At 46.6% G+C, this 13324-nt stretch overlaps 1 protein-coding gene across 6 annotated transcripts in view; it reads right to left on the reverse strand.

Moving 5' to 3' along the window:
- ASAP1 (ArfGAP with SH3 domain, ankyrin repeat and PH domain 1) overlaps positions 1 to 13324 on the reverse strand; it is a 314485-nt gene that overhangs the window by 202415 nt on the left and 98746 nt on the right. The gene's annotated exons all lie outside the window — the stretch shown is intronic.

Here is a 13324-nt window from a genome sequence, read left to right on the forward strand (position 1 = left end):
GCAGTCAATGCTTGTTTATTCACTGGAATGGACCGGACCATCCTCAAGCCCCAAGTGAGACTCCATTTCCTTACAACGCTTTCCCAAAAGCTACTGGCGAGAAGCCAAACTAAAAATTTTATCTGCCAACCTTACACTTCCTTCTCCTTCTAGATTCTATTAAAAAAAAAAAAAATGCAGGGACACCGGGGTGGCCCCGTCAGTTAAGCGTCCGACTCTTGATTTTGGCTCAGGTCATAATCTCATGGTTCATGAGATTGAGCCCCATGTTGGGCTCTGCACTGACAGCAAGGAGCCTGCTTGGGATTCTCTCTCTCTCTCTCTCTCTCTCTCTCTCTCTCTCTCTCTCAGCGCCTCCCCTGCTCATACTCCCTGTCTGTGTCAAAAATAAAGAAACTTAAAGAAATCCATAAAAAACAGACAATGGGGGTAGGGTGAGTAGACCAAAAACAGAGCCTGGATTAAGCATGCATGTGTTCATACATTTAATGTGTATGCAGGGCCAAAACAAGCCAGGCTCTGGGGCTACAATGGTGAACGGGACTCTTTCTAGGTCTCCGGGGAGCTTATGGGCTGCCTGGGTAGGTAGGTAGTCAGGTAGTTAAGGTGCAGTAATTAGCTGTGTAACAGGAACATGAATACAACACTCATGGGGCAAACAACTACCTGTCCCCACCCGTGATGGAGGTTTTGCAGAGCAGGGTCCTCTGAACTGGGCTGTAGGGGAAATGGTTTGCTGTTCCATGCTCTAAATCAAAAACAGCCACAGAACTTTCCAGAAGTTGATTACTGCAGAATTCCATTCCTGGTCCAGATTCTTCACCACCTAAAACTGTGTCATGTACCCTGTGTGCACAAGCGCACCAACTCAAAAGCAATGGTACTGACCGAGGATTTCTGGTACCTCAATATGGAAACATTACATGATGAAAAACAACAAAGCAAGCTCTGAACTTGGGAGTTTTTTTGTTTTTTTTTTTTTAAATTTTTTTTTTTCAACGTTTATTTATTTTTGGGACAGAGAGAGACAGAGCATGAACGGGGGAGGGGCAGAGAGAGAGGGAGATACAGAATCGGAAACAGGCTCCAGGCTCTGAGCCATCAGCCCAGAGCCTGACGCGGGGCTCGAACCCACGGACCGCGAGATCGTGACCTGGCTGAAGTCGGACGCTTAACCGACTGCGCCACCCAGGCGTCCCTGAACTTGGGAGTTTTAAGACTTGGGTTCAAATAGTCCAACAGCATTTTTACTGTGTGACTCCAGGCATGTCACAAAACCTCTCTGTGCTTCAGCTTTATTATGTATAAAGCAGAGATGAGACATTCTTACAGGACTCCTGTGGGACCAGAAGAGAGGACGTACGTAACAATGGTTTTACCATCCTATTGTTTTCAGCAGCAGCCATGCAATTTCATGCAGTTAGCAGCTCAGTCTGGAATTCTGTTGCTCACAGTACTTGGCAAGTATTGAAAACTGAGGAAAAGTAGCCAGACTCCACATGAGGACAAGAAACTGAGGGATTTACCAAACCCTTTCAAACCACGAGCGGCTGCCCACCAGGTAAGAATGGATTTAGTCAGCTGCAGCAGAGCTCTAATTTCTAGCTCTTTCCTAATTTCCCATACCCATCCCGTGTTCCTCAGTAAACTATCATTTCTTGAAACCAAATGGCCTCACAATACACATTAAATCATCCTTCAGTCGCAGAGCAGTGACAAGACATGTTCAGGTCCAGCCCGGCTTAGAATGCACACAAGGTCCAATTCTGACAGCAAAGCCAGAAGTAGTAAGGACATTCCCACCCCTGCATAAATCAACCACAGAGCTGGGGAAGGATTTCAAAATCAGCTTTATACTCTATAACCTCAAAGGTCACCACGTAACTACCACTCATCACTAGGAGACTTTCCTTGGATTATGTTGGCAAATGATCGTGTATCTCACAAGGCTATAAGTGCCCTCGGTGTGTTAAGTGCCCATGGCCTCCCTAAGACACAACACTAGGTGCTCAAATATCTGGGGAGTAAGTGAAGGCGGAAAATAAGTAACTCAACGTTTACTGAACGTGCACCATGCATGTGCCTTGCGACGGGCCTAGGTGTTGAGACAACGATGAGCTAGCTGGACGAGGCTGTGCCGTACCCACTAACGCAACGGGAGCCCCACCATCAGTGCAGGGCTCTCTGCTAATACTTCACTATCTCAGTCCTCTCTCCCACAACAGGTATTAACATCCGCCTGTTGCCGACGAGGACATGGGACAACACAAGCAATACTCGGTGTGAGGAAATGTCAGTTGTTGTAAGTTTTCTCTCGGTCAACCACAGAGGGTTTTTCCACCCAATAACTGAAATGCATGGCCTTTTGTCCACTGCTAGGAGTTCTGGGACTTACAACTCCTAAGACTTTCATAGTATGAGTTTGTAAGTGGCACCCGGTGACAGGTCCTGAGAGGGAGAAATAACGTGGAGCTCCCTGCTGCCTCAGTTGGGTCCTCTGCATCCCGTGAAGCCCGCCTTCTCAAGCCACCTCAGCCTTTCCCTATGATATGGAACTACAGGAGCAGGACAGAGCTGGGTCTGAAACACACACCCGCTACATATCAGGTGCGCCTACACCTTGGGGACAGCAACAGGGCCCTCCTGAGACTGTTGGGAGAGTCCACAAGACAATGTGTTCCAAGTGACTAAACTGTCCAGCGCACAGTGACCTTCCCAGACCCAGGCTCTCTGATCTATCTGGGCCTCCGCTTTGCTGGGGGTGGTGGGGCACCAAGAGTCACATGTCCTCACATGGCCAATGAGAACAGAGAACCACTTTAAGGTGAGTCAAACCAGCAAAAGGCCAACTCTAGCAGCCATTTAAAGTCACAGTCCGATTTTTTAAAAAGTATTTTATTTTGAGAGTGAGTTCAAGCAGGGGGAGGGCTGACACAGAGAATCCCAAGCAGGCCCCGTGCAGTCAGCACAGAGCCCAATGCGGGGCTCAATCTCACCAACCGCAAGATCATGACCTGAGTAGAAATAAGAGTCGGATGCTTAACAGACTGAACCACCTAGGTGCCCCTAAAGTCACAGTCCAATTACTGATGCAAATGGCAAGTGACTCTTTGGTTTAACTTGGAAGAGAACAGAAGCGATTAAAAACATGATGAGATGCCTTCTTTTTTTAAAATTAGCCTATCTGGGGGCGCCTGGGTGGCTCTGTTGGTTATGCATCTGACTTCGTCTCAGGTCATGATCTCACCGTTCGTGGGTTCGAGCCCCACATCGGGCTCTGTGCTGACAGTTCAGAGCCTGGAGCCTGCTTCAGATCCTGTGTCTCCCTCTCTTTCTACCCCTCCCGCGCTCTCACTCTGTCTCTCTCAAAAATAAATAAAGACAAAAAAAATCTTTTAAAATTAGCATATCTGGGGGGGGGGGGCATCTGTGTGGCTCAGTCGGTTAGGTGTCCGACTTCAGCTCAGGTCATGGTCTCACTGTTCCCCACATCAGGCTCTGTGCTGACAGCTCAGAGCCTGGAACCTGCTTCGAATTCTGTGTCTCCCTCTCCCTCTCTCTCAAAAGTAAACATTAAAAAAAATGTTTTTTTTTAAATTAGCTTATCTGGAAGTCAAGAAGACGAACAAGACCCAATCTGTGGGAATGTGGATAGGGCTTAGCATACAGCAGAGAAGGCAGTAATAAAAATGTCCTAAATTTTCTCCCACATGGATTTGAAGCCCTGAAGTTAACTCCTTTTTCTGCAAAGACTGCACTAGGGTGATTACCTAGGAACAACTGCGGGAAAAGCAGTGGTTCCTGAATCACACAGAGCTGGATTCCATAAGCCCCAGGCTCTGTAAGTGCTGAGACTTATGGGTGGTAACCCTAGGCAAGCTCTGTAAAAACCCTTAGCCGCACTGTCCTCAACTATGAAACAGAAATGACCATACTTGCCCTAAGGTTACCCTGGGATTTAAATGAGATAATGTATACAAAACATCCAGCAAAAGGTAAATGCACAATGAACGCAGCTGTTAATTACACACGCTGGTGCCTGGAAAGCCTGAGACCGGGAACTGGTGGGCCTTGGTAATAAGCTGCATCCCAGCTGACGGGCATGGGGGGGGGGGGGGGGCGAGACGTGGGGCTATAATCTGTGCTGCCACTGGTCTTCAGAATGGCTCCTAAAAATACCACGAAGCTATGGCACAAGAAGATTTGTGATAATCAGTCCTTAACTAGGTTTCACGGAAATTTCAGGAACATTTTTGGACCAGGTCCTGGCTGTACTACACTGTAAAATTAAATATACTGAATTCGGGAGCTGGGCTTATTAAACGGAAAAAAAATTTTGTATCATTCCCATCTTTGCTCCCAAAGCCCTTCCTTGTAGTTCGCAAAATAGCGCCCATCAAAGGGACTGCTGGATTCTTGTGTAATGAGCCAAAGGGCTACCTCTTACTCACCTCTGAAACCCCAGCCCAGGGCTTTCCCAGGAAAGCCTGCTCAGAAGAACCTCAGACCTGTCAAAACCCAGCCTTCTCTTCTGTATGCAGTCTTGCTCAGGGTACTGACCTCTCAAAGGACAAGACTCTCCCCACTCTGAGGACGGCGCTACTCACAAGCAGACATTTACCTGACTGAATACCAGATCAAGTTGATGTTTGTCTTTGGATGCTTCTCTGTAATAAAACAGGTTCTTTGTTTGTGAAGATTTTCGCTTAGCTCTGTGAAAACCTTCCTCAACAGCCACGTCGTGCTCACTCCAGGGCAGAGTTCTTACGGAGGACGGTAAGCAGGCGTTACTGAAATTGTTATTCCCACCGTCACTTCCGTCTTTTCTTTCACTAAGACCATGTGGTTGTCCCACTAAGCAGAATCTGAAAGCTCACCACTCATTACATTTCCCTGTTCTGGCCTCAAATATTAACCTCCCGCCACTTTCTAATCCCGCATCTGAGGAGGATGGCTCTGGACCACCTTGCCCTTTCTTTGCAGTCATTTCTGTGTTTCTTCAGAGCACAAGAGCGACTGCACAAAAAGTTTCAAAGAAAAGACACATTTAAGCTAGCTTCCAAAGCAGGGAACACTCACCTCTGTTCCCCTGCTTTGGCCACTTGTCCCACAGGCTGAAGACCCTCACTGCCCACTGGCTTTTCACTGTTTCCAGAGTCTGGCAGCTTTAACTGACAAGGTTCAGGGAGGGCGAGAGAGACAAGAATTTACAATCTATCACTCAGAAGGGTGGAAACAAAGATCCCACCCTCCTGAAATCTCATCAGGGAATCAACACAGGGCAACTGGTGGTCAACAGGTATGTGGTGATTAAATCTACAGTTTGGCCAACTGCAATGAGGGGACAGAGAACAATAATCTAGCGTAAACATAGTCACCATTTATTGAGCATCAGCCATGTGAAGGGCCCTGTACTGGACTTCTTCCCATTTATTACTTTTTAAAATCTGCAGTCTGCCTGTCCCTATTTCACTGATGAGAACCTTGCCCAGTGGGCAAGTGGCAGAGCTAGGATTCAAGCCTAGTCTGATTCCCAAGGCCAGGCTCCTGGCGGCCGGGCTGTAAAGGACAGAGATGGAGCAGGACCGCCTGTCACCACAATAAAACCCGAAAGAAGTCCCCAGAGTCCTTGTGATCCCTGCCACCCACCAATGGCTCAAGAAAGGGGAATCTAGGATCAGAGTTCACTGCTGTCAGTGACAAAACAAGCAGTAAACATGACAGAAAAGGCAGAGCTAGAAGATAACACACTTAAAAGGAGGGCACACCCAAGACCAACCTTGATTTATTTACCTGCCACACATTTTCAGAGGAGTCCACTGCAGCTGAGGTAGAGTGGGAGACGCAAAACGTGCTGAGTAACACACTCACATAGTCAAACCAGTCCAGGAAGCAGTTGTTTAAGCCCAAAGAATCACCTACCCAGGAACGGAAACATCCGGTTCCAATCCCAATGCTCTGAGGGGGTTTGAGCGAGTCATTTCCCTCGTTTGGACCATCAACTAGTCACTGCTAAAATGTGGAGGACTGGACAGGACAAACCTTAAAGAATCACTCTGCTCTAACTTTCTGGACTCTAGGGTTCTACAGAGATAACAGAAGAGCCAGGTGATGATTATGGCCATTGCACAACCAATCCAGTGTTTGGCCCTAGAATCTGGAAACCCAGAAAGGGACAGGGAACCTGTTAAGAGTGGCTGTATCCATGAAGATGTCTTGCTTAGTAGGAAGCTAACAGATGGAGATCCAGGTGTGGGACAAGCCCTCATTTTCAGGGGCCAAGCATCATTTGTGTCCCTAGAAAGCAGAGGTGGGTTAAATATTCCTTAGGTCCCTTCTCCAGCCTTGTCTCCTGGCTGGGCCAGGCCACTAACAGCTCTCACTGGGTCATCTTCCACAGTCTAACTGGTCACCCTTCATTTACGCTTGCCCTGGTCCAGGACAGTCTCCACCCTGCAGTCGGAGAGGTCCTTCTCAAAGGTAAATCATGCCAATCCCTTGCTGCAAACCCTAAAGGCTTTCTGTTGATCTCAGGGTAAGGCCCTGCTGTCTTTCCAGCCCTTGTTCCACCCTGTCTCCCCGTCATACTCCAGCTGTTAACAAGCCAGACTTCTCGAAAGTGGAAGGTTGTCCCCCACCTCTATTCTTCAGGTCCTAACTGAGGTGTCACTCCCTCTGGAAATCCTCCTTTGAACCAGTAGGTTAGGCGGTCCTCTGCCCTGGATTCGCAGGACCCCCAGCCCCAACTCCATCCCCATCACAGCACTTACCACACGTGACTGTAAGTTCCTGCTTGTCTGTCTCCCCCACCAGACAGTGGGTGTTAGGGAGGTAGGAACCATGTGTGTCTTATACTCAGCTGTGTCTCAGCACCCGGCAGAGTGCCTGGTACAGGCTATGAACTTTAGAAACAAATAAATAAAAATCTTTATTGGTGAAGTGAATGGTTTCATAACCCAGAGAGCTGTCAGAGGTGGGGGAAGGTAAATGAAGATTAAAAGGAGAAACTGAAAAGGGGTTGGGGTAGGCTGGGTGCCCACCAGGCTACATCTGTGCGCCTGTGCATCTGCGCAGAGCTGGGAGAGAACAGGAACGGATGCGGCGGCAATGACAGAGGTTGTGAACTGTTCAAGGGCAAGCAGTGCGCTGTGCTGTGCACAGATGAGTCTACTCCACACTCCACAGGGCCCAGGGACACTGAAAAACCGGTTAGTTGTCTTCGCAACATTTGGAGGTGCTGGCAATGAGAACGTTGCCTTAGCGCCACGTGTATGCGTGGGGACTGATGACGTAAAAGTAGGTCACTAACGGACTCAGCAGTGCTGGTAACCGGACATCAATGACAAGTCACGTTTGCTGCCTGCTTTGCTGAGGGCCAGCATCATCTGTCATAACACCATCCATACTCCTCGTTAAGGATGCATATCCAGGCAGGACATTTGCCAGAAAACAATGATACATGGGCTTGGTTGCTATATTATTAAAGTGCACACTGCTGTCACTCCCCATAAATTGTGACAAGACAAAGACAGACTACCCGTTGCACTTCAACAACGGGGAGGAAAGCCGAGGGACTGAGGATTTAAAGAGATGGTAATCAAGAAGATGGAAACGTAGCAGGACCTTTCCAGAGCAGAATTTAAAAAGTTCGAAACCAGAAGGAACCACAGCATCAGCAGCAAAAGCATTTCAGAGAACAAGTTCCTATTAAAAAACATATTTAGTGGCTCCTGGGAGGCTCTGTCAACTGAGCATCCAACTTCACCTCAGGTCATGGTCTTGCGGTTCGTGGGTTTGGGCCCTAGTCGGGCTCTGTGCTGACAGCTCAGGGACCGGAACCTGCTTCAGAGTCTGTGTCTCCCTCTCGCTCTGTCCCTCCCCATGCATGCACACGCTCTCTCTCTCAAAAATAAAAATGTTTTAAAAATTTTAAACATACTTAAAAACATTACGCTTCAAGATCAGAAATAATGTGTTTTAGAGAAACACACATCATAAATAGACTAGGTGGATATTTTTCCATACGAACCTCTGTGATGGAATAGAAAGCCATCGAAGGACAGGGTGGAGTGTGAAATGAGCCACATACGCAGGAGGGAAGTTAATCAGATGAGGAGTCAGTCAGTTCCTTGAAAAACAATTTTAGCCAAAACAAGGAATGAAAAATAAACAAGCTAAAACACATACAGTTTTGTGGCCAAATAAGAAAAAGAAAAATTCACACACACACACACACACACACACACACACACACACACACACACACACTGCAAAGTCAATACAAAAAGAGTTATGAGTTCCCAGAATTTCCTACTGATCAGGGCATGAAGCGGTGAACATCAGATGTAACTTTCAGCTTTAATTAAATGCGAGAGTTTAAAATCAAACCAAGTAAGGACATCTACATGAACTCCTCCTGTCATATGTTTCTCCTTTTAAGGAAAGGATACAATTTTTACATTACCCCTATTTCCTAATTTTTTTTTAATTTTTTTTTCAACGTTTATTTATTTTTTTGGGGACAGAGAGAGACAGAGCATGAACGGGGGAGGGGCAGAGAGAGAGGGAAACACAGAATCGGAAACAGGCTCCAGGCTCTGAGCCATCAGCCCAGAGCCTGACGCGGGGCTCGAACTCATGGACCGCGAGATTGTGACCTGGCTGAAGTCGGACGCTTAACTGACTGCGCCACCCAGGCGCCCCTATTTCCTAATTTTTAAAAGGTAAAATGCCTTGTGTGGCTGGTACGACAATATTGCAGAAATTCTCAGTGTGGGCAACGCAAAGGATTCACCCAGGACCACCCAAGCCCTCCCCTAAGTTTCTTCTTTTATTGGTCTGGGGAGTAGCCTGGGATTTTTTAAGTTCCCAGCATGATTCTCATGTGAAGACAAGGTAGAGAACCATAGTCGGACACCATTTCTCAGGGTAGTATGAAAGTTCTCAATTTCTAGAACAGATAATGAAGTTGAGGCAACTCGGGCTTGACCGTTCTATAGGAAAATCTTGCTATAATTTCTATAACGAACATCTTTTCCTGCTTTATTTATCCCCTTTTTAAACAGCTGAATATATAAAATATAAGCCCACCCCACGGTTGACCCCCTTGGCCAAGACAGGGAAGAGACACCATGCAGCCCTTTACCTCCGGTTCGGGCAAGGTCTCAGCAGAAGAGCATCGGTAAGAGAGCGATGATTCATCTCTAAGAGGGGGCTGCTTGCACTTAAGGACCGACAGGGACCCTCCCCCCTTGCCATCCTGTAGCTGGGAAGCACATCATGTGATCGCTAAATCAAAACCCTGTCTGACAAAGCTATCATGGGGGTTCTTAGTAGAGAAATTCATTCCCTATGATGCATTTGAGGAAATGATGCCAAAGAGCCCATTAGTTCAGATGAGTGTATGGGGAACCAGCATCAACACAGGACATGACAAGAAATAGTACCCTGTATTTTATCCAGACTATCCTAATGATAAGTGGCTTGCATAAGTACTTAGGCTACCTTCCTCTACCTCCTAACTATGAAATGACCATGTACCAAAGCTTACTCTCAGACAAAACCTCACTCTTTCAATATGTATAATGAACACAGTGGCTCCCTTTATTCTACCCACAAACAAGAGCGTGCTCTGCAAAACGAGAGCAATTCTGGTGTGACTTTAATCCACGTACACCACTGCTCCTACCCTATTATCTAGTAGCATCTTGTACACATTTCCATAGTTGAGCAGAGATGAATATAAACTGTGTTCTAGAATGACACTCTAAGAAGGCAAGGACTTTCACTTTGGTCTACTGTATTCACAGCTGTGGCCTGAGTTCCGAGAACGGTGCCCAGCATACAGCTGGCACTCAATAGTTGCTGAATGAAGGGCAAGCACCTGCTATACTGAATGGTCATTGCTATTTACGGGAGCCTGTCCAGGGCGGGCGCATTTGCACCATGTTTTTTTCTTGTTCAGTTTCTGTCTTTATTCAATTAAATCTACATCACACATCCATGATGAAAAGAAATTAGGAAAAAATTCGCAGAAATAGAATGACTGGGTCAGGCACATAATGACGGACTGCAACCTCCATGAAGGCAGAGGGTTCCCAATACCCAGAGCCCAGAGCCTGCTCCCAGGTAGGGGCAGGTACTCAAATAATTACTTGCGATCTCTGTGCTCCAGGAGTTGATGTTCCAAAAGGAGAGAAAAGGCATGTAGACAAATGATCTGGCCATGGCTGCTGTCTAACATTATAGAGAATATGTCCACGCATGCACAGACTGGTGCTCACTCATTTGCACAAAGATCTGAAAAACCACATACACCTTTTTTTGACCTTAGCCAATAAAAAAAGGCATCACACCAGCCTTATATTTAAGAAAATTCTCTGAAGATTAAATAAACGGAACGGAAACCAGCCTGGGTTGCTGAAAAACAAACAAGCAAATATTTTATGGGATGTGTGTTTGTGTAGTGTGTTGGGGTTGGGGGTGGGGGTGGGAGCGGGGTGGGGGGGTGGTGTTCATTTTCCCAGACACAGAGTATGTGCCACAATGAACAGCTATCTCCACGGCTGCAAGAGATGAGAGAACTGCTAAAAATGAATAGGCAAAAATCCCAAACAAATAAAAATGCTGGCTTTTAAACCAACGCTGGCAGCTGTTTTTCACAGCAAACAGGAAGAACAGATCGAGAGGGCAGGCCTCTAATGGGCACTGAAAAGAACAACCAACTTCTTTATCCAGATCAGCTGCCGCGTGCCAGGGAAGCGGATTCACGGCCACAGGAGGAAGGCCAGAGATGGCAGCCAAGACCTGAGACAGACACCAGCTGGGGTGCAGGGGGTGTGGGTGCCTAAAGTTTCATGACTTCATTAAGTAAATGGCTCTCTGGAGCAAACAGGTTTTCGGTTCTAGGACTAGGAAGGGCTGGGTCATCAGAGGACATGTGTCACCGTATCTCTACCTTCTGGGGCAGCCGCATCGAAGGGGAGAGGAGGATGAAGAGAGAAGGAACCAGAAGACAACCAGATTGAAAGGCCCCTGAGGACCGTGGTTTCCTCAGCTCTACTGCTCCTGCAGCACAGGGTGACCTAGCATGTACTCCAAGAACGTCCACTGAACTGAAAAGATTACAAGACATTCAAGTCACCAAGGGAAAAAAGGACGATTGTTCTGGTTAAAAACACAACCAAAAGAATCCCTAAATAATACAGGAGGAAAGACTAACATAACACCTGGCCGGGCCCCGCCCCGGCCGCCCCCGGCGGGTCCTACTCGGGCTCAGGGACAGAAGCTGCGGGCCTGAAACCCTGGCTTTGGCCACTTACTAGCAGAATGACAGGAGGCTTGTTACTAACATTTCTTAGCCTGTTTCTTCCTTCATCTACAAGATGGAACTTTCGTGTCTGGGGTTGCTATAAGGTTGAGGTTCTCAAACTACCCTCAAGCACAGCAAAACTGAAAGTGTGTGATTAAAATACTCTGTCTCATCCTATTTAGCATGTATTTTGAACAGAGCTTTCTCCACCCCTGCGATACTGACTTGGGTAATTCTGTGTTGTGCGGGTGTCCTGCGGGGGTACCTAGCAGCATCCTGGCTTCTTCTCAGGTTAACAATCCAAAACCTCTCCAAAGGAGCGACCAACACGTCCTTCCTCCAGAGAACGGATAAACACACTGTGGTACACATCTTTATGCATCCGGACAATGAAACGTTATTCAGGGCTAAAAAGAAATGAGCCAGTAAAGCTAGGAAAAGACACGGAGGAACCGTGAATGCACATTACGCTAAGTGAAAGAAGCCGCTCTGAAAAGGCTACATACATACTGTGCGATCTGACACACTGACGTTCTGAGACGGGCAAAACTGTGGAGACAGTGAATAATAGATCAGTGGTTCCCATGGGTCTAGAAGGAGGGGGAAGGATACATAGGTAGAGCATAGGGGATTTTCAGGGCAGCAAAACCACAGCATACACCGTGTACCTACAGTAACACTGGATACATAGCATACATTTGTCGAAACCCATAGAAGGCACGATACAAAGCGTGAACTCTAATGGAAACCGTGGACTCCAGCTAATACTAACGTATTAATGTTGGCACGTTAACTATGGTAAGTGTACCACACTAGTGGCAAGGTGTTACTAATTGGGGGGCTGGGGGACAGGGGCGGTGAGGGACTATACAAAAACTCTTCATACCTTCAGCTCAATTTTTCTGTAAACGTAAAGCTGTTCTTTAAAAAAACCAATCTAAGCACGCCTGGATGGCTCAGCTGGTAAAGTGTCCGACTTTGGCTCAGGTTATGATCTCACAGTCGTGAGTTTGAGCCCCACGTCTGGCTCTGCACTGACAGCTCAAGAGCCTGAAGCCTGCTTCTGATCCACCCCCTTCTCCTTCTGCCCTTCCCCCACTTGTGCATGCTTTCTCTCTCTCTCAAACATAAATGAACATTGAAAAAAAAAATCAAAAGCAAACCTATTAATTAAAAAACAAAGTTTATGGACAAGGGCAAAAAAAAAAAAAACCCATCTTCAGACATTGCTGAATGTCCCTGGGTAGGGGGCTGAAGCAAAATGACCTTTACCCCCTGAGAACCACTGATTTAGGAAAAAGTCTCCCTTTTTTGCTAAGAAAATGATTCTTAGGGGCACCTGGGTGACTCAGTCGGTTAAGTGTCCAACTCTTGGTTTCAGCTCAGGTCATGATGTCGTGGTTCGTGAGTTTGAGCCCCACATTGGGCTCTGTGCTGACAATGTGGAGCCTTCTTGGGATTCTCTCTCCCTCTCTCTCTGCCCCTCCCCTGCTCTCTGTCTCAAAAAATAAACTTTAAAAAATTAAAAAAAAAAAAAAAAAGAAACTGATTCTTATACACTGAATGTATATAATTTATGATAAAACCAAATATACTTTAATCCTTTATGGTGTTTAGAAAAGAACACCTTGTGGGGCGCCTGGGTGGCTCAGTCGATTGGGTGTCCGATTGGCTCAGGTCATGATCTCATGGTTCATGGGTTCGAGCCCCGTGTCTGGCTCTGTGCTGACGGCTCAGAGCATGCAGCCTGCTTCAGATTCTGTCTCCGGCTCTCTCTGCCCCTCCCCTGCTTGTGCTCTGTCTCTAAAATAAATAAACATTAAAAAAAAATTTTTTTTTAAAGAAAAGAACATCTTGCATTATTATTTTTCTGTTCCAGTTCCAAGTAGAAACAAGTATCAAATCTGATCCATTCACCCTAAAAAGAAATATCACCTCTGCTCTCAGACTAATATCAATACTAAGTATAGTGCTAATAGATTAGATGAATAAAAACCATTTTAATCAGTGAAC

Source organism: Herpailurus yagouaroundi, unplaced genomic scaffold (genome assembly GCF_014898765.1).
Source record: "Herpailurus yagouaroundi ecotype Mexico unplaced genomic scaffold, PumYag 186, whole genome shotgun sequence".
NCBI classification, from domain to species: domain Eukaryota; kingdom Metazoa; phylum Chordata; class Mammalia; order Carnivora; family Felidae; genus Herpailurus; species Herpailurus yagouaroundi.